This window comes from Arvicanthis niloticus, chromosome 15 (genome assembly GCF_011762505.2).
Source record: "Arvicanthis niloticus isolate mArvNil1 chromosome 15, mArvNil1.pat.X, whole genome shotgun sequence".
NCBI lineage: Eukaryota > Metazoa > Chordata > Mammalia > Rodentia > Muridae > Arvicanthis > Arvicanthis niloticus.
Window position 1 is genome coordinate 63,192,830 of NC_047672.1, and position 23,058 is coordinate 63,215,887.

The 23,058-nt window shown below is 35.8% G+C and overlaps 1 pseudogene; it reads left to right on the forward strand.

The window, feature by feature from the left end:
* The first annotated feature begins 256 nt into the window (after positions 1-256).
* On the forward strand, positions 257-20,642 carry LOC117720474 (heat shock protein HSP 90-beta pseudogene; annotated as a pseudogene).
* The last annotated feature ends 2,416 nt before the right edge of the window (positions 20,643-23,058 follow it).

The following is a 23,058-nucleotide window of genomic DNA, read 5'->3' on the forward strand; positions in this document are numbered from 1 at the left end:
TTAGGCATCTTTGTCACAAGTTTAAAGAATTCTCTTCTGTGATTTCTTGTCCAGGCTCTTACATTTGTTTGTTGTTGTGGTGGTGGTTTTTTAAGGGGAATGGGTAGGGAGTGTCACAGATACCTTCCATGTCTCTCAACTGTTTGTCTGCAATCATCAATGCCACAGCAAATGTGGGTTCTTTGTTCTTCACAATCATTGGGAGCATGGAAAATGAGACTACACGTGGATTCTGGTGATAACACCAACCGTAATCATGGACCCAGACAAGGCCCTTCGAGGCTACCTGGATCACAGACATTGGCATGGACCCTGGCACCAGCACAGCCCACAGATATCAACTTGGGTTCAGGATGCTGCATGGCCCTTGGCGGTAATGAGGACTGTGGCCATCAACAGGGACCCCCAACTGCATTCAGGCCTTGGACCCATATGTGCCCCTCAGTGGCAGTGTGGGCATGGGCAATTACCATAGCCCCAGACGATATCACAGGCCATTTAATGTGCCCTTCTCCCAGCCTTGAGCAGGCTGGAAAGACCTTGTTTACCACAACAGACCTAATAATAGAACCTAGGTGGAGTTATCCACTTTGGCTGCAGGTAAAACTTCCTACAGGAATGTAGAATAGACTGCCCACTGAGCTTGCCTTGGACATAATCCAGCTGAACAAAGGCTGGATTCAGTGGGGCTTTCCCTTTAAATACAAGAGTGGAATATTAAACTTTGAGCCTTTATCAGAAAACTTTGTCTTGGCTTCATGCTTCTCTCACCTCTCCATCTTTTTTTTTATTTCCAGCCTCCCAATTAGGTGAACCCTGTTCCTCTGTGGCCTCAGGCAGCTACTTAAATCAGTATTGGCCTCAGCAGTAGCATGGTTTACATCGCTCACATGACTTACATGACTCAGGTTTCAGCACAGATTATAAATATTTGCATGGTTGTCAGTGGTAATGTGTGCCACAAATATCATCTGAGTCTCCAGCTGGTCATAACCAGGTAAGGAGCAGGCAACCATGCACGTGCTGGCTTGCTCAGATGCTGCCTCTTCTGTTGGGTGCCGAACCCAGGAACTTGGAATCATCTTGCCTTCTAGTTTTTAGTCTGTATGGGAGGGGGTGTAGGAGATATGTGTGTATTTATTTGTTTGTAAGTGTTTTTGTTACTGAAACAGAACTATTTCATTTATTTGTTGGTAACCCTAAGACAGTGAATTCACCAGGATACTGTATAACTTGGAAGGCATGTATACCAGGCAAGAAGCTTCTGCTCCTAGGCAGATTGATTCCTGCTGCTATGCTTGTGTGAAAAAGTTTCAGGGTTTTGTGAGCCCGATAGGTTCCTGAGGTTCCTGAGACTGGCAAGATGAGTTTTCCCAGCTTTAGGTGACCTCCACGAGTCTCCAGCAAGAGATGTTTCAGTCCATAGAAAACGGCTGCACAGCAGCAATTCTCTCACTATCCTTAATTCCTTGTCACGTATGGCAAGTAAAAGTCCATCAGAAAAAAAATGGAATTTGTAAGAATATATGTTCTAGTGTTGTTAATCAGTTTAGATATATAAACCACTCTCAATTCATGTTGCAAAACTTCAGCATACACTCACTGTCTATCCATCAATCCTGTTTGCTCTTTGTTAACTAGGTTAAGAGCTGGATACGACTATTGAGTACTTCACCCACTCAGTAGCACTGAAGGACAGGTGTGCACATGAGCATGTAACAGTATGTACAAGACTCTACAGGATCAAGTCAGACAAAATCCAAGCAGGGGTTAAGGAGAGACTCATTAAGTCCTATTCTTAACTGAAGAACCATGGGAATTTATTGTTGATGAAGGAAGGGTGAATCACCTGGATTCAGGGATGTACTCCCTGAGAGTCTACTCATGTTCTACGGTATAGCCCAAAACTTATGGACATATAGCCAACACTGAGTGAACTCAGTGGGTTTGATAAAATAGCCCAGGAAACAAGGGAGGAATAGTGATTGGGAAATAAACAGAATTAGAGGGAAAGGAATGGGGTATAGATTAGACGAAAACATGCTACCCGCGTGTGTGAAATTCTCAAACAATACAAAGGATAATCAAATTAAAAAGCAGAAGAATTCTATCACCTCTCAGGTTTCTGTCCTTTTCTTGAATGCCCTTTTCTGACACCTTGCAAAGAAACCACTTACCTGAAGTTGTCATTATGGTTCTGCCTTTTCAAGAGTTTTCCACTAAACATGACTGAACTAAGCACCATGAGGGTTCCTGTCTTTAGGTTTTTTTCCTGAATGTTCTTCCATTCACCATGCTGTGATGTATGTTTTGCTTTGTTTTCCCGAATTGTGAATTTACATCTTCTGAGTGTCAAAATTCGTTAACCTATTTGCCCTTATTTCCTGCTTGTTACTATTCCAGATGATACTGCTGTGAACACTCCCATTCAAGTCTTTGTGTATAAATGTATTTCCATACCTCTTGAGTAAATATTTGGATGTAGAATTGCTGGGACGTGTGCTATGATGTGCATATATCATTTTGCCTTCTCAGTAGCATTGCTGGGAGATTCCATTTGCACTACAGCAGGATTTCTCAGCAGCAGTGCTCTTGACATTTTGTGATGAAAAATTCTTTATTGGGTAAACGTCCCTGTGCAGTTTCTGTGAGTCACAGCATCTTTGTGTCCTCAAACTGTAAACGTCAAGCAAGGAGAAGTCGCAGACCTCTCTCCACTTACAGGAGGAATTGCTTCCAGATAATGCCACACACTTTCTAGAGGCAACAGTTTTTTTCAAGGAAAAACTATTGTTCTTTATTACTATAAGTATGAGGTCATTCATAATTAGACTTCATAGCTGTTTAATTTTACCGATTATGTGTAGGGAGAGCAATGTATCATTCTGGTGTTTGTCACAGTTTGGGTCTTGCTTTCCAGAATGCTGCTTATGGGAGACAGTGGGCAATTTTAAGGAGTATGGCCTAGTGGAAGGTGTTTAGATCATAAAGTCCAAAGCTTCACATGAAAAGGTTGGACCACAGTGAAGCAGTTTATAGATACACAACATCTAATGTTTGCGAACAGTTTCTGTCCCTCCCGCCAGGAATGGGGTAGGTACAGAGCAAAGGAAAAACAAAAGTAACTTTTTATTTACCATAGCCATGCAGGAGTAACTATTAGAATAAAAAAAAAAAAACCACAAAAACAAACCCTAGGGACTCTGTGCAGAGAGGGGGTGCTTAATGGAGCAACTGATAAGTGTCCCAACTTTAAGTACCCAGAATGCTTCTGGGTGCCTGAGTTGAAGATAAAGGGTTTAAGGTATCAGTTGTATATCTGCAAGTGACTGATGGGATTGACAAGGCCATGTCTCCTGATGCCAGCAGGACATGAGGGATGAAGTTGGATGTCTCTGGAATTAATCTGCTGCCTATAGTTGATTCCTGGAGGCTGGCTCCAGAGAACTCCTTGCCTGAAGCAGAAGCCTTGGGCTCAAGGGAGCTCTTAGAGTGTCCATCTCCTGTGAGCTCCTTAAGGAGGGAGAAGCTTCAGGCTCAGGCAATCTGAAGGCAAGAACCTCAGGCAGAGCCATGAGTCTTGCACTGCATTCTTTCTGTCTCGCTCCTACAAGTTCCACTGGGGATTAAAAAAAATGCTCCAGGCACTCCTGCATTTAGTGAGAAACCAGCTGGACCTTGATTGGCTAAAGGAAGGGTACAATAATGAGGTGACCTTTAGGACCATCAGAGAAGAGTTGTCAAACTCCTAGAAAGTCTCCGGCTATTCACAATTGTAACCTTTGCACACTTCCACTTGCCATTCATTGCTTGGTCATACCAGGGCTGTGAGAGGTCAAAAGCAAGAACTTTCATGAAATTCTTGGTTTTATTTATTTTTTTTATTTTATTTAATCTTATTTTTTACACTCCAGATTTTATCCCCCTCCCAGTCTGCCTTCTGACTGTTCCACATCCCAAACCTCCTCCTTACCATTCTGTCTCTACAAGGATATCTCCAGCCTCTCATCCTTTCCCCTATCCCCCACAAAACCAGACTTCTCCACTACCTGGGGCCTCCATTCTCTTGAGGGTTAAGTACTTCTTTTCTGACTAAACCCAAACCCGGCAGTCCTCTGCTATATATGTGTTGGGGGCCTCATATCAGTTGGTGTAGTATGCTGCCTGGTTGGTAGTCCAGTGTCTGAGAGATCTCGGGGGTCAGGTTAATTGAGACTGCTGGTCCTCTTACAGGGTCACCCTCCACCTCAGCTTCTTCCAGCTTTTCTATTACTCAACCTCAGGGGTCAGCAACTTCTGTCCATTGGTTGGCTGTAAATATCTGCATCTGACTCTTTCAGCTGCTTGTTGGGTCTTCTGGAGGGCAGTCATGATAGGTCCTATTTTTGTGAAAACTCCATAGCTTCAGTAATAGTGTCAGGCCTTGGGACCACCCCATGTACTGGATACCACTTTGGGCCTGTCACTGGACCTCCTTTTCCTCAGGCTCTTCTCCATTTTTGTCTCTGCACTTTCAAACAGGAACAATTATGGGTCAGAGTTTTGACTGTGGGATGGCAACCCTCTCCCTCACTTGATGCCCTGCTTTTCTGCTGGAGTTGGACTCTACAAGTTCTCTCCCCACCCTAGGGCATTTCATCTAAGGTCTAAATCTCACCTCATTATTGTACCCTTCCTTTAGCCAATCAAGGTCCAGATGGTTTCTCACTAAATGCAGGAGTGCCTGAAGTATCAATCTTCCCCCCCCCCCCAGTGGAACTTGTAGGAGTGAGACAGAAAGAATGCAGTGCAAGACTCCTGACTCTGCCTGAGGATCTTGCCTTCAGATTGCCTGAGCCTGAGGCTTCTCCCTCCTTAAGGAGCTCACAGGAGATGGATACTCTGAGAGCTCCCTTGAGCCCAAGGCTTCTGCTTCAGGCAAGGAGTTTTCTGGAGCCAGCCTCCAGGAATCAACTATAGGCAGCAGATTAATTCCAGAGACATCCAACTTCATCCCTCATGTCCTGCTGGCATCAGGAGACATGGCTTCTGAGTCCTGGCATTCTCTTACCTTCCAGGTCTCTGGTACATTCTGTAAGGTCCCCCAACCTCCTACCTCCTGAAGTTGTCTATTTCCATTCTTTCTGCTTGTCCTCGGGGCTTCAGTCCTTTTCCCCCACCCAATACCTGATTATGATCTCCTCTTACCCTCCCTGTCCCCTTTCCTACCCAGATCCCTCCCTTCATCCTTCCTTGTGATTGCTTTCTTCCCCTTCCCAAGTAGAACTGAGGTGTCCATACTTGGGCCCTTCAGCTTGTTGACCTTTCTGAATTCTGTAGACTGCATCTTAAGTATTTGAACTTTTTAATTTGGCTAATATCCACTTATTAGTGAGTACATATTATGCATGTCCTTTTGGGCCTGAGTTACCATTTTCCTGGCAAATGATGCTGGCTCATATCTCTCTCTCTCTCTCTCTCTCTCTCTCTCTCTCTCTCTCTCTCTCTCTCTCTCTCTTTCTCACACACACACACACACACACACAGAGAGAGAGAGAAACTATTATGAAATTATTGAGATTGTGGTAACATACAAAGGTACTCTACAGGTTCATTCCAAGTAGGATGGGGAAAAGTGGACATGGGGTTGCATCTTTAAGCAAGAAGCCATGTTTAATTTACACCCACATGCAATGGGAAACTTAGTTGTCCTTAACAGAATCTCAGCATGTGTATAAAATACACTTTTTAAAAGTAGGCCCCATAGCCAGCACAATATATTTTCTTTTAATATAAAAATACTGAGATATTTTTGTCTGAAATATTTACAAAAACATGTTAGTGCTATCATTTATAACTGAATATCAATTGGTGAAAGAAAAAGAAATCATAAGAAGAAAGTATAAATTGTGAAATAATATAGAGGCTTAACTTCTTTGTTGCTGTGTCATCTTTAAATGTGATTTTTGTCTTTAGTACACATACAGGCAGCATATGGAAAATGTAGAAAATAAAAAGCTAAAAGCAAAGAAGAAGAAACCTGGCCTGTAGAGCTGACACTTCTGGTAGGTTATACACATTCTGCATGCTCCTTTGTAGAATTCTGTCTGTCACTTATGTGAATAGAGGGAGAGGAAGAATATCTGGCTATATTCATGATTAGAGTACAAACTAATTAAATAACTATTGTCTGGCTCAAAAACTATTTCTGTCCTTGCATTCTTCTAAAAACTGAGGAGCACTTTAGTTTTGTTAAAACCTGACATTTTATGATGTTAAATTTTAATGTAGTTTTGTTCAATGAATGTTTTCTGCTTTTGTTCATTTATGTCAAGGAGCTTAAAAATAACCTAGCCACTCACATGAAACTTATCAAGTATTATTACTTAAGTACATAAGTTTTAATTGAGTGTCTGAATTCTCTCTCTTCTCTGTCAAATAACTGTATAAGAAAAAATATTCAGCTAGGGAAGTAATGCCATTGTTAATTGATGGAAGTCTGCATTCACTTTAATGATTTGATTCAGTACAATAATGCTGTCATTGCATTTCTAAGCTGGAATAGAGTGTACTTATTACTTTGTTCCAAAACTTACACTAGAATTAATCTTCTAATAGACCAATAATTGTGTGTTCAGTGTAGTATTAAGCATGGTAACTAATGACTTTAAATAGTAGATGATGACATTCAAAAACTTATATTTAGGTCAATGAAAGAAGTTACAGATGAAATTTAGACAATGTTTATTTCAATAGAAGGATTTATAGCTTATCAGAACTATATTCACAATATGAATACCTCTGTGGAGCATAAAATATAACATTAAATTACATCCAGATCCCTGTTTCCTTCATAGTAGTTTGTAACTAAACAGGTAAATAAATTTAAACAATTGCTATTTCATTTTTGAAGGATATTAGATAAATAATGGCATAGTAGATTCTTAGTGATATTTGGTATTATGTAGGAAAGATACGTTTCAAAACACTGTGTTTTTCTGAAGTATATAACTGTCCTCATTTATAAAATGTTATAACTATTATCTGTCTCACTAATATTTTAAAACATCAATATTTTTGCTTATACAGCATTCTTATGAGTATTACTTCCTCATTTTAAATATCTTTCATATTTCAAATTATTAAATGTACTTATAGTTGCTATTAAGAACTGTTCATTTTTGTACCTGTACACATCTTTTTCTTAGGTTTTCCATGTGGTATATATATTCTTGTTCATGAAGTTTATGTTTTACCAGAGGTGACAAATAATTAAAGAGAAGACATCAGTGCAATGATTTCAAATAGTGAGAACATGATAAATACAATGAATTAGTCTGATGCTAATGGTTCATAATAAAGATAGTAACACAGATAATATGGATGAACTGGTGCACAAATACCTGAGGTATTTATAAGTGAGACTTCTTAAAGGAATAAAATGATGTCAGTTGTCTATAGCTTAGTTTCCCAGTTTAGCATGATATTGCACATGAATTTAGCTGTTAACTTTTGCTTTTAATCTTCAAGTTCTAATTATCAATGTGTGGGAGGTATGAGCTGAGTTGTTCTTTCCATGATATAATGTATAGTGCCTGAATTTAGACAGAAGCATCAATTTACATCAATTTGAATGCATTGTAATTACTGGATATGTAGGTTAGTCCTGCTTTTATCCTGAAAATGTGTGAACCACTTACACGAAATCATTATCTGAGTTTGCTCTCTTTTAAAGTAAAAGACAATGGTGAAAATAGATGGGTTATAGCTTACCAGCTTCTTAATATTTCTTTCTAAATGCTCTTCAGAAAGCAGATGACTTTCAAAAGCACAATGAGGGGCTCAATTATAGTAACAGAAAAACTTTAGTTTTAATAGTTATCTTGTTGTATATGTCATAAAATAGAACCCAAATTTATTGTTTCTTATGTGACATTAAGTCTACAGAAATAGAATTATACATCTGGTGATATGAATGTAAATGTCTATATTTGTGAGTGAAGCATATTGTGTATACTGAATAGAGAATTTCTAAAAGGATTTAGGGTGTAGACAAATATATGCTTCAATACAAGTAACTTTCCTACATCTAAATACTTTATTTCTGTATGTGCATGTTAGTGTGCATGTGTGTGAGTGTATGTGTGTATGTTCACATGTGCTCATGTGTGTGCATGAAAAGACTAGACTCCAGATGTAAACTTCAGGTATCAGTAGTTCTCAGTGCGAACCACCTTTTTCTTTCAGTTTTCCTTTTGTTTTGTGTTGTTGTTGTTGTTTTGATACAGGGCCTCTATCAGACCTGGATCTCATCAGTAGACTACATTGTCTGGAATAGAAAGTTGGGAATACGCTGGTCTTCACAAATCCATGTCACCATACCAGGTTTTCTTTTAAAACATGATATCTAGGAACCAAGTGCAGTGCACCACTTGTTTGTTCTCTTACTCCATCATTTCCTCTTTCCCACCCCCATCTCTTCCTTCCTTCTTTCTTCCTTTCTTTCTTCCTTCCTTCCTTCCTTCCTTCCTTCCTTCTTTCCTTTCTTTCTTTTTTCTTTCTTCTGTATCCATCTCTCTTTGTATTCCAGAGTCTCTGTCTGTCTCTGTCTCTCTGTCTGTCTGTGTCTGTCTCTCATTTTCTGTCTCTATCTTTTTGTATCTTTGTTTCTCTCTTAAAATACATTTTAATTTCTGAGAAATTTATTTAATCTCAATGGAGACCCTAAAACCCAGAAAGGCCAAAACAGATAGATGTTCTATATACTCTAGGAGCTCATACAAGCCAATATAGATTACTATACTCTGCAAATTTTTCAACCACAATAAATAGACAAAGAGAAACATGGCAGGATAAAACCAAATTCAAACAGAATCTACTTAGAAATCCAGCATGACTGCAATCTGAAAAAAAATTTTCAACCAGAATAGGTTAACTACACCCAAGAAGTCATAAGGAATAAACAATCCCATACCAACAAATTAAAGGGGTGGGAAACCACACAACTATAACATAGTAACAGGACCCAACAAACATTAATCAGAAATAACTCTTAATATTGATGGTCTCAATTCCCCAATTAAAATGAAACAAGACTAATAGAATAGAAGAAAAAAAGCTTTTATTCTTCTGCTTCATTGAACAAGTACATGTTTGCATCAAGGATAGACATCAGGAGACAAAGATAAAAAAGCAATTCCAAAAACAACCTAAAAAGCAAGATTGTATAGCCATTTCAATAGATAATAAAATAAATTTTAAACCAAAACTAATCAGAGGGCATAGGGAAGGATACTACAAACTCATCAAAACAAAAACCATTGAGAGAATGAGATTGTTAACATCTAAGCATCAAACACAAGAACACCAAAGTTCATAAAAGAAACAGTATTTCAGCTTAAATAACATAGTGACTCTCACACACTGATGATTAGCAACTTCAATACTCTACTTGTGTCAATAGACAGGTCACCAAGACAGAAACTAAGCGTAGAAGAGCATAAGCTAAATAGTGAACACAATAAACCTAGTGGACTCTACAGAACATTTCACCTGAACATGAAATAATAATCCTTATTATCAGCAACCAATTGAACTTTCTTCAAAATTGACCACATGCTTGGACACAAATAAATTTTCAAAAATAAACAAGAAAAACTGAATAATACATGTCATTCACAGATTAAAAACTGTATATTAACAACAGAGAAACAGAAAGCTTACAAATTCATGGAAATTGAAGTAAACACCAATTAATAAAAAAAATAAGTCAAGAAAAAATTAAGAAAAAAATTAAAACCTTCTAGAATTTAATGAAAATGAAAATTCAACATACCTCAAGTTATCAGAGACAATGATAGCAATATTAGAAGCCACATTCATACCATTAAAAAATAATGAGATCATACACTAGTAATTTAACAGCACATCTGAAAGCTCTAGAACAAAAGAAGAAATAATACCTCATAAAAAGATGGCAAGAAATATACGGAAGTATAAAGTAAATAAAGTAGAAAAATGCATGAAAAAAGTCAAAGAATCAATAAAATAATGAGTTGGGTTTTCGAGAAAACCAATATGATTTACAACTCCTTAGCCAAATTAACTGTAGAGTAGAGAGAGAAGATACATATTTAGAGAATTAAAGAAGACTGGAATGATAAAGCAGATACAAAGCCGACCAGAGAATCCTAAGGTCATACTTTAATAACCTGTATTTTACTAAATTGGAACACCTAAAATGGACAAAAATTATATATATATATATATATTGTATTTTTGTATATATCATGTATGTATGAATTTTCATATATATATATTATTCTACCAAATTTAAGTTAAGATCAGATAAGCAATTTTTAAAGACCTATTATTACTAGGGAAATAGAAGGAGTAATTAAAAGTCTCCCAACCAATCCAACTCACACAAACTAAACCAAACTGAAAGACAACAGAATCTACCTCACCGTCCCCCAAAATTCAACAACCCAAGGTAAGATGTTTTTAATGAACAATTCTACCAGATTTCAAAAAAGAATTAATGCTAATACTCCTCAAATTATTCCACAAAATAGAAATTGAAAGGAAAAATTTTCAATTCTTTTTGAGTTAATAGTCACTTTGATACTCAAACTACATAAAGACCCAACCAAAAAAATTAAAAACTATTTTTCATTACAAACATACATGCAAAAATTCTCCATACTATTAATATAGCAAAAATGACCATCCGACCAAAGAAAGTTTAATGCTATGTATATCAAATTTCCAACACAATTATTCATAGATCTTTAAAAAGGACAATTTTTAGCTTTATATAGAGACACAAATACAAATTTACCTAAAATAATATTGAGCAATAAAAGAACTGTGGAAGATTGAAGTAAATGTTTCTGGATATGTCAGGTGATGCAGAATTATGTGATATTTTGCTGACACAGACTCACATTGTGAGGCTGAATCCTGCAGTGAGGCTAGTGTACCTGATGTTTTGCTGAGGCAAGACCCATTGGAGGACATGTGATGTTTGTAGAAACTATAAATAGGACTCAATGGACAGTGATGGTGCACTTGATTACATACCTAGCTTTGTAATGCTTAGGTAGTCTCACGTTTTTGTCTTCACTGATCTTTGCTTAATTGAGAGACACAAGATAAAAAACTTCTGATGTCCCATCTGGTTCTGGTTGTTCCCAATTCAGTGGAGGACTGGTGGTTTCTGCTGGATCATGCCACTGTTGAATCACCCCAGAGAACTACTTCTAAACAAGTCCCCATACCCTTGTTCTATTTCTCATTTTCCCCCATACCTTTTTTTTTTTAAGAAATCAGAAATACACATACACACTGGAAAAAAGGACAGTATCTTCAACAATGCTGTTTAGCTTTAACAATGCTGTTTAAATTGGATGTCTGCATGTAGAAGAATCTAAATAGATCCCTACTTATTACCCCACACAAAATTCAACTACAAATGGATCAAAGACAATTTGATCTCAACATGACCAGATACACTGAATATCATAGACAAAAAATTAGGGAACAGCCTTTACCGCATAGGCACAGGAAAAATTTTCTGAATAGAATATTATTATAATAAGCACTAATGACAACAATTAAATTAGACTTTGCTACACTGAGAAGCTTCTGTATTACAATGGGGATAATCACTTGGAAAAAAGTGGCATGCTATGCAATGGGAAAATGTTTTACCATCCATTAGAGGGCTGATATCCAAAATATATAAGGAACTAAACAAACCTGAACACTGAGAGAACAAATAACTCAATTAAAAATGGTTTACAGATAGAGTATGCCAAATAGAGGAAACTCAAATGCCTGAGAAAACACTTGAAATAGTCAACATTCTTGGTAATCATGGAAATATGAATCTAAATTACTTTGAGATTTCATTTTCTACTCATCAAGACTGCGAAGAGCAATAAATCAAATGACAGCTCATACTGGTGAGATTGCTGTTGGACATGCAAACTGGTACAGTCATTAGGGAAATCAGTGTAGCATTTTCCCCAGGAAGTTGACAGTGTAACTCAAGATCTAGCTATACCCAAAGGATCCTTCATCTTAATACAGAGACATCCAATCATGTTCATTGCTGCTTTATTTATAAAATTAAAAATAGAAACATCCTAGATGTCCATCAGTGAATAGAAGGCTAAAGAATATATCATATATTTACACAATAAAATACTAGTGTTATACTAAAGGAATGTAGCAATAAAATGACTCTTAATGACATTCTTCTAAACTCATAGATCAGTGCCTTTTTAAACCATTGTCAGAGAAGCTACTTCCTGCAATAGATGGGAACAAATACAGAATCCCACAACAAATGTGCAGAGAGTGAGACCCTGCAATACTCAGGCCTGATTTGAATATCTCCATCAAATTCCTCCCCTAAAGGCTTAGAGAACTCTTTGAAAGAGGCAGAAAGACTATAAGGGGGATCACAGGGCCTGCACATTGTCTGCAACAGATTGGATCCTACAGCTGAGAGGAGACTCTACTATATCTAACTCAAAAGGTACATCAGTAATTGGAAGTTACTTGCAAATGAATTTTTTCAATGTAGCCTCAGTGGGGAAATAAACTGCTTTTAAGGGTAGACACTATGCCTGACAATAGAATTCCTACACAAAATGAACACAATGGTATCCTCTTACAAAGTGTCAGAGCACAATAACTTTACAAATTTATGTTTTTATGGGACTCTTATATGAAAAACTGTGTATATCTCCATATCTATATGTTTCTTGTGCCTTTGGTACATTGTTATATTTGTTTGTTTTGTCTTATTCCGTTTTCCCTATTATATCTACTTTCTATCTGTGAATACTAGTGCTCCAGTGATATGTTCTGCGAGCATATTTTGAATGTCTCCAACAACAACATTTTTGCCTCACTCTCAAAGACCAGCCATGATTTCTAACAAACTCATAGCTTTTTCATAATTCTGGCAGATTATCAACTGGGTATAATCCAGTTGATATCCCCAGGGGACTTGTGACAATATCCAGAGAAGGTATGCATGTCTAGGCTATTATAATATTTATATATAGTAAGGATGCTCCTAATAACCTTTCAATGAAAAATATTACTCCCTACAAAAGACAGTTATCTTACTCAAATTGCTTATAGTGCTATCGCTTTAGACTTTAACTGTTTTATAAGAAACATTTTAAAAATGTTATTATTTAAGAATTTCAAATGTGCATAAAATATGCTTTGATCAAATCTACTTCCCACTCCTTCCTCTAAAAATTCTTCAAGGAAAACAATATTTCAAATTTTCCTATTACTTAATTCAATTTTTGCATCTAGTGGTCCTTTTTCTATAGATAGTCATCTACCATTTCAGAACTTTCCCACACATGGACACTCAAACATATGCGCGCACACACACACACACACACACACACACACACACACACACACAAATAGACACACAACACATGAACACACAAACACATGTCAACATTTTTTCCTCCAATTTTCAAATGTTTTTCTCATTTTCTCAAAATGTGTTGTTTTCAATCAAATCATCCTCTACTGAGAGAATGAAATCATATATTCAACATAAATTCTGCTTAGGCAATGTATCTGTGAAAAAACATACCAGAGAGAAATGGTGCATCAAAAGTTAATGCTAAATTTTTTCTGTATCCAAATTACTTGGTGTTATGATGGTAGAAACTATGATGTTGATTACGCTAAAGTTAGATTAAAAGTTTATCAAGAATCGTCCAGGATGATCAAGAGGGTGCTCTTTAGCTAAGTGGATGGAACTGAAACTAGACAATAATCCAGAAGGCAAATGATCTAAGAACATTTATCTATCATCTATCTATCATCTTTTAATCCATCTTCATCATCATCTATTTATTGATCTACAATCTACTTATCTATATATCTTCTATCTACTAATTTATCTAGCAAATACCTCTCTATGCACATATATGTATATAGCAATAATTAAATAAATAAGGTCACATTTTATAAAGACAGCAAGGAGAATGTGCACATTGGAGGGTTTAGAGGGAGGGAAGGAAAGGCATAATTGGTAGAGTTATAATTTTTTAAAAATAAAAAACATGTTCATATGTCCCTAAATACTACTTATGCTTATATAGAGGAGGTTTTTAATGACAAAAGTGTCTGGTTTATAAATTGGAAGCTATTCTGCAGTGTTGTTGTATACTGTGTAAAGTCCATTGGGGAGTATTTGGGTACTGAGACAAAGAAATTCAATGTACTTTTTGCTTTACCTTCAAATCAAAATTTAGTTTGTTTGCATTTCTTTTTAAAAAGATATTATTAAAAATTAGTCTCTTATGTACAGTAACTTACTTTATCAGTATCTGCATAAACTCACTGATTGAAGCACTGCTAATTTGATTTATACCAACTCTCCTTTCCCAATGATTCTGTTTCCAAATTTCATGACTGTATGAGAGTAATTTAGAGTCTTAGAATAAAAATTACCCACAGATGTCTAGTTGCACATGAACCTAGACTTAAGAGAACCTACATCAGTAATTATACAGCCAGTATCAGAAATATTTTATGCAAACTGTCATTGAAGAGCAGGGCATATTCCTAATTATTTTAATAGATGTAAACATATCCAATGGCATATATTTTATGATTATCTTTAGAGAAATAAAACATAGTTGTAAATAAAAGTAAATAAGAAAACAGTACTCATGAAAAAGTTTCTGCAAGTAGAAATTATTATTTGGATCAGGGAACTATCTACTTAACTGTTCTGGAGAAAAATATCTCACACAAACTATTAAGAGCATTTTCTCCTTTCTATAGGCTTCCCTTTCAGTTGATTGATGGTGTCTTTTTCTGTACAGAAGCTTTTAGTTTCATGTGGTCTCTCTTTTTTTTTTTAATTGTTTGCCTTAATACCTGTGCTCTTGGAGTTCTATCATCTATCATTTTTATTTTTAACATGAACAGGAGTCCTTTTTATGCTAATGAGTTGAAACATAGTCTTTACTTCTTCTCTATCTCATTCAGGTTACCAAATATGACTCTCAAAGCTCTTATGTTCATTCTTCTACACTTAACTATTCTCACTATTTGTTGAAGATGCTGTCTTTTTTCTCATGGCCTCTGCCACATATTGGGAGATTAGGAAACATGGGACAATGTCTATTTTCAGTTTCTTTCTCTTGATTAGGTCACCTAAATTTATGTCAGCTGATTTTTATTATTATATCTCTGTAGCATAAGATGAAATCAGTGATGGCGAAACCTCTACTGTTTTTATTGTTTTTGTTGAATATGATTGCTTCAGATATCCGGGGTCTTTTGTGTTTCCATATACATTTTAAGCTTATTTTTTTAATTCTCTAAAAAATGAATCGATATTTTTATGTCCATTACACTGAATCTTTATATTGCTTTAGATAGGATGGTTTTACCCTAATGTTAATTCTACCAACCCATGAGCATGGAAAGTCTCAGCACCTTCTGATAGATTCTACAATTTCTTTCTTCAGTGTCTTAAAGTTTTCACTGGTAAATAGAAAAGGATATAAATAAAATAGAGCATAATTTTGCTATTAATTTTCTATATAATCAATAAAAGAAATAATCTGATGGCTAATAAGAGACCTTCTGATTACTATATGACACTTCTTTATTGTTTCAAAAATAACTTATTTCAATTCAGTTTAGAAAAACAATGGGATGCAGAACTTGTAAGCACAAGCATGAGTATTGTACCTGACACCAAAATTAAATAAATCAAACTGACCCAGTCAGAATACTGTGTTTCTATACTATCAACTCATGACTCAAATAGAAAGCAAGACTTGAATTCAGATTTTCTTTCAATTCTTCTGTGAACTATTAAGATTAATGTTATGTCTGTTAGCTTAACACATTGTATAGTTTTCTATATTTGATTTATTATGCAATGTGCATATATTCATATAACAGACTTGTTTTAACATAAAATTAAGGTTATTGCAAGATGTTTAATGACAAGAAATTTTATTCATGACATATTTTTAATGTGAAAACTAATGCTTTCTAGCCTGAAAATAAAGTCTACGTATACAAAGCAAAATTAATAGTACATATATTATATCCAGTGTACTAATGATTTGGTTTATATGCAAGGATTTTATAAAACATGTCTATTAGTCTACCAACCACTAATTTTAATAATTATGTTTTAAGTAATATTACAGATGACCTTTAATATCTTATTTCTTTATTTGGAAAATCTCCCTTAAAACTTGCAACTATCTTTAAAGTATTTATTACAAAATTGTCCTTGCCTAGATTAGAAATAGAATTATAGTAATTTAATCAGACATACTGATTTAAAACATAGTTTAAAAATTTTTAAAGTAAGTAATTTAAATTTTGTATTTCACTGTCATTCATACATGTCTTTCCTACTTGTTAAGGGATCAGCTGGACTATTATTAGTGATGGAATAAGACTAAAATAGATTTTTTTACAAATCCCCTTTTCTTCATTATATCAGGGTAGAAATTCTTTGTCACTGAAAAATGTTTTTCTTTTTTAACTTTCCTATTTAAAGTGTATTTAACTTTCCTATATCATTTCAGTGATAAGTCTAGGTCATTGTTATGCTTTTATCACTTTTATTTAAATATTAATCTAATAATACACTTTTAAATATTTTATATAAAGAATAAATAGAAGAGATAGAGATATTAAATTAATTTCTATATAATTCAGAAATCAACTAATATATCATGGGAATTTTGCAAACTAAACTAGGCACTTGTGGCATTTTGATCTTCTCCTAGAACTATAAATGTATCAGACAAAGATTGTGTTCAGTATTGAGAAACAACCAGAGAGATCTGTGCTCATGTGAAGGCTCTTGAGGTACAAATAGGGGCAAAGCCTCTGTTCTTTTTGAAAATACTGAAAAAAACACTACTTTTATTTTGAATCAGAACTGTTTTATTTGCTACCTATTAGGAGACAGCTCAGTTACCAGCCACATGTGCATATACATCAGCATTCATTTACTTTATTCTTACTTACTAACTCTGCTCTGAATTCTCTGCTGTCATATTTGACACCAAGAATCAGCTATCAACAATGATGAATTGTCAGAATTGTTCTTAGAATAGCAGAGAGAGGACTTACAATGTTTTTTTGTGAGCATCCTACCAATCAATGAGTGCTCTTAGATTACTGAAATAAAGGACTAAAACACTTTTCCCTATGACATAGGGATTTGAAACTGTCATCCTTCTTTAAGTCATTTGTGACAGTTAACAACTTGGTATATAGATAGAGGCAACACAAGTACACCAGGTCAAGCACACTCAATTAATTGACTTAACAGAAGTAAAATACAACCTGATCTTTTATTACTATTGTATTTGTTCAGAAATTTTATTGGGGTGGTCAATATATAAACAGCATATATTTTTCATTTGAATTCATGAATGCTAATTTTTAAAACTTTTTTATTATTTAGTGGAAGAGATTCCCTAGTTTAATTTATTCTACCAAGCTATCTCCTTCTTGTTTTTCATTTCTGAATAGAAAGAGCCCATTGTTGTGGAAAACGGATGTTAATTAATCATTTTTGAGCAGGTTTTTATTGTGTAGCTTGATTTTGGTGGAAAAGCACAAGTAGAGTCTAGGTAGGGTGAGGGTGAACAATGCAAACAATATGTATTGTTTATGCCAATACTGAATACATACAAAACTCATCTGAAGGCTTCAGTCTGTTTTCTGTTGGTAACAGTTTATGGTTGATTAAAACTGTCAGAACATTATTCAAATTAAATGCAGAGGCAAGTCATTTAGCAATAGAGAAGTATGTGCAGTCAACCAGCACTCAGCACTGCAACAGAAGGCAGGAGTGCTAATTGTCTGAGACCCTCCTAAGGCATAACAGTGTTGCTTTATTTTAAAGTACCAATATTAAATTTATACATGTATATTTTTATTTGAAGATTAAAAATGTCATATTAGCCTTAATTTAGCTTGTAAATCTTAGTGTCAGAATATAGTATGAAAGAGTTATGTCTTTGGGTGATTCCTAAATTATGAAAATAAAAATAATTTAACAACTGAGATAGCAAACTTAAACAAAACAATCTCACTGAGGTACTGCATCATGATGAAAATACAAATTACAAATTCTTCATAGATTTTTACATTTTACTTTTCTCTTAAAAGTTACATGTGGCTGCATGGTAAGAAGCTCTAAAATATTATCCAACTTTCACATATTTTAAAAGTTATAATATTAAATTGTTTTTATAGATTCTTATTCTTGAGCCTGCAGTACACTATGATTTAGTAGATATTTTGTATTTGCCTATTTGATACAGGGTGGTGTGTGGATACTGCAGAACTTCAGATTGCTTCTTTATACTGAAAAGAAACAGGGATAAGTAGAGGAGCTAGATTGCCTTCTGGGATATTTATACTTGTGGAGGAGTTTCTGGTCATAGATCAATATCTCCACCAACTATAAGATGCATTTCTAACAGAATCAGTAAAGAAAACATATTCTGTTCTTGAGCCACCCCTGTGCAGCCTAAGTTTGCTGTGATAGTTGGACATCATCCAGGTCTACCTGCTCTGTTCTACTACTTGACTTTCCTACCAAGATGCCTGAGAAAGTATACCATTGAGTAGAAGAGGTATAGATTCTTTGCCTTTCAGGTAGAAATCGCTCAGCTTATGTTCCTCATAATTAATACTTTGTATTTAACCAAAGAAATTTTCCTTTGGGAGTTGATCTCTAATGCTTCTGATTCCTTGGTTAAGAAATAGAATGAGAACCTGGCAGACCTTTCCATGTTGAACAGAGGGAAAGAGTTGACAATTCACAACATCTCCAATCCTCAGGAGTGCACATTGCCTTTGATAGACACAGGCATTGACATGACCAAGGCTGACCTCGTAAGTAACTTGAAAACCATTGCTAAATATGGCACAAATGTGTTCATGGAGGCTCTCCAGGCGGTTTCAGGAAACTCCTTCATTGGGAGTTTTGTGTTGGATTCTGTTCAGTCTGTCTAGTGGCAGAGAAAGCACAAAGCACAAGGATGAGGAAGAATATGCCTGGAAGTCTTCTGCTGGTGGATCCTTCACAGTTTATACAGACTATGATGAGCCCATTGGCTAATGTAGCAAAGTGATCCTTCACCTCAAAGGCCAGATCTGGGAGGGGTGCAAAAAAAGTGGTGAAGAAGCATTCACAGTTCATTGGCTACTCTATCACCCTGTATTTGGAGAAGGAAGAAGAAAGGAAATCAGTGATAAAAAGACAGAGAAAGATGAGAAAGAGGAAGAAGATGAAGAAAACCTAAGATTGAAGACATGGAACCAGAAGGGAAGCACTACAGTGGCAAAGATAAGCAAAAGAAAAAAAAAGAAAATTAAGGAAAAATATATTGATCAGGAAAAGTTGAATAAGACTAAGCCTATTTGGACCAGAAACACTGATTAAATCACTTGAGAGGAACATGGTGAATTTCGTAAGAGCCTCCCCAATGATTGAGAAGAACACTTGGCAGTCACACACTTCTCTGTAGAGAGTCAGATGGAATTTGAGCCATTGCTCTTCATTCTTTGGTCAACTGCCTTTGACATTTTGAGAATAATCAGAAGAACAACATCAAACTACTTGTCAGTTGTATGTTCATCATGGACAGCTGTGATGAGCTGATACCTGAGTATCTCAACTTTATCCATGGTATGGTTGACTTTGAGGACCTGCCCTGAACATCTCCCATGAAATGTTACAACAGATCAAGATCCTGAAAGTCATCTGTATAAACCCTATGAGGAAGCTCCTTGAGCTCTTATTTGAGTTAGCTGAAGACAAAGAGAACTACAAGAAATTTTATGAGGCATTCTTCAAGGTTTTAAAGCTTTGAATTCACAAAAATTCCACTAACCATTGCTGCCTCTCTGAGCTCCTTGAAAATCATACCTCTCGGTCTTGAGATAAGATGATATCCCTGTTAGAGTATGTGTCTCACATGAAGGAGACACAGAATTCCATTTAGTATACTACAGGTGACAGCAAAGAGCCGGTGGCCAACTCTACCTTTGTGGAGCAGGTGCAGGAGTGGGGCTTTGAGTTGGTGAATATGACTGAGCTGAATAACAAGCACTACATGCAGCAGTTCAATGAATTTGATGGAAAGGATCTGTTCTCAGTGACTAAGGAGGGTCAGAAGCTACCAGAGGATGAGGGAGAGAAGAAACTGTTGTAAAGAAAGGCAAAATTTGAAAATCTTTGCAAGCTAATGAAGGAGATCTTGGATAAGAAGGTTGAAAAAGTCACTGTCTCCAATAGGTTGTGTCTTCAGCCTGCTACATTGTGACATGCAATTGTGGCTGGTCAAAGAACATGGAAGGGATCATGAAGGCCCAAGTGCTTTGAGACATCTCAACAATGGTCATGGTAACCAAAAACACCCTAGAGATAAACCCCATTGTGGAAACCCTGTGGCAGAAGGCTGAAGCAGACATTGATGAAGATGAAGTGACAGCAGAGGACCCCAGAGCTGATGTTTCTGATGAGATTCTTCCCACTTGAGGGTGATAAGGATGTCCCTTCTATGGAAGAAGTAGATAAAAGACTCCCCCAGGAAGCCCATGCCTTCTGAATAGTTTCCCTGTGGTTCCCCCAGCCATCTTGATGGCCCTGACCCACCTGGCTTCTGGATCATAAATAGAGGAGAAATCTCTTCCACCCTGTTCTTATGCATTAAGGCAAGAAGGTTTCCTCCCCCAGAATAGCAGATTTGGATATTGTGTACTGTGAGGTTTTTTTTGTGTGTTTGCTTGTTTTATTTTGTTCTGAAATTAAGAGTATATAAACTAAAGAAGATACAGTTTTACACACACACACACACACACACACACACACACACACACACCACAAACTGATAGAACACTGGAAAAGAAAAATTTAGAAATATGATCAAGAACCAGAGAGGCAAGCCTCACCAAGTGAATACAAGAAATGAAAGAAGAATCACAGGCAATGATGACAACACAGAAGAAATAGATGCCTTGGTCAAGAAATAAAGTTAAATCTAAAAACACTCAGGCATATAACACTCAAGAAATCTGAGACACAAGGAAAAGACAAAACCTGAATATAACATGAATAATAGAACGAAAGAAAACCAAACAACAAACAAATAAACAAACAAAAATCCAAACAGATTAAAGGCACAGAAAATGTTTTCAATAAAACCATAGAAGAAAACTTTTTTGTCTAAAGAAGAAGGTACCTATCATGTTATAAGAAGTGTGCAAACATTGAGTAGACGGAACCAGTAAAGATATTTCCATAGCACGTAATAAACCAAAACACAAAACAAAGAAGACTTTTAAAAGCTGCATAGCAATCAAAGAAAAACAAAACAAGAAACATATAAAGAAGGACTTATTGGAATACTGTGAGACTTATTAGCAGAGACTATAAAAGGCAGAAGGACATAGAAAGATGACCTAGATACCTTTTTTTCCTGTCCTCTAAAATCCAATTTGAGAGAAGGAGTCTAAGGAGGTTGTCCTAGTCTAAGGGTTTCTATTGCTGTGAAAAAACACCACGACCTTGGCAACTCTTACAAAAGAAAACATTTAGTTGGGACTGGACACTTTTAGAGATTTATTCCATTACCATGGTGAGAAGCATGACAGCATCCAGGAAGACATGGTCCTAGAAAAGGAGCTTAGAGTTCTACACCCAAAGGAAGCAGGAAAAGATCTGCCTTGTACTTCTGAGACCTCAAAGCTAACCCATCGTTTATGTACCTCCTCCAACAAAGCCACACCTCCAGGGCCACACCTAATAAAGCCAAATTCCCTATAGGCCTATAGGTGCCTTTTTCTTTCAAACCACTACTGAGTTTAAGTGAATTAGGTGTAATGAGACAAAATGAGGATTTTTTGGCAAATGAAAAAAGTCATCCTTTTTCATCTTAAGGGGAATTGTTTGTTTGCTATCTTTATGTGCTAGCCTGGCTCTATCCTAAGAATCAGAAACTTGAGGTCCCAGGCACTACAAGTTTTGTTGTACTGAATTTAATATAGCCTCCAGAATCCCCCATGGCTTTCTTTTATATCTTAAAATGTTCACAATCATGAATAGTGTTCTATAATTTGATAATATACTGTTTCCATTTGTTTTATTTGTTAATAGTAGTAAAAACACATAGCTTCTCAAATAAGTTGCTCTGAAAAATACCTATTTTACTTTAGAAATTTACAAGGTTTATCAATTTCCAAATAGAGAAAAAAAATTTAAATTATGATAGAAAAATATTGGTTGCAATCATTTACATTCTATTGAAGATGTCTATTTGCTAACCTTATTTAAGTGAGTTTTGTTCTGGATGAGTTACTTGGCAGGATGTCTATTTACATATTTATTTAGCACATGTCTGGAGTGTTTGGTACTGATTAGATGGCTCTTTTAATAGGCAGCTGCACTCCTGTTAGGGTGATGTTTAAATAACAAAATTATCATAAATGTCCGTGTTCCAGGTGACGATGAATGTTTTTGCAATGAGATAAAATATGCTATTCTGCAATTTATTCTGAACTTTTCAAGGGGACATCTGAAGGGTACTTTTTATTTGGGTAACCTGAAATTGTTGAGATATAAGTAAACTCAAACAAATTTAGTAGAAGCTAATCCCCATTTGCTCATCCATCTATTTTGCACACATTATTTCTAAAATTTCTCACTCTGATTAGAATCACCTCCTTTCCTCTCTGAGTGTGAGGTGTGGACTGCATAAAGGGCCTGTGCTTGGACCTCGCCTCAAGGTGCTAGAGATGTCAGGGTACCACAGGAGTGGAGAAATAAGATAATTTTAGTTTTTTCTTAAGCCAGAATCATTTCTGTAGTCAAAGATTAGATGGTCTTCCCTTCACTAGCTATTATCATTGCCTACTAATATGTTTTTCCTGCCCTTAAAAAGACTCAGTGCAAAAATCATTTTCTCAACATTTTCTTTCTTTCTAAGCATTTCCTAAATGATCATATAATGTACCATGTCAGATAAT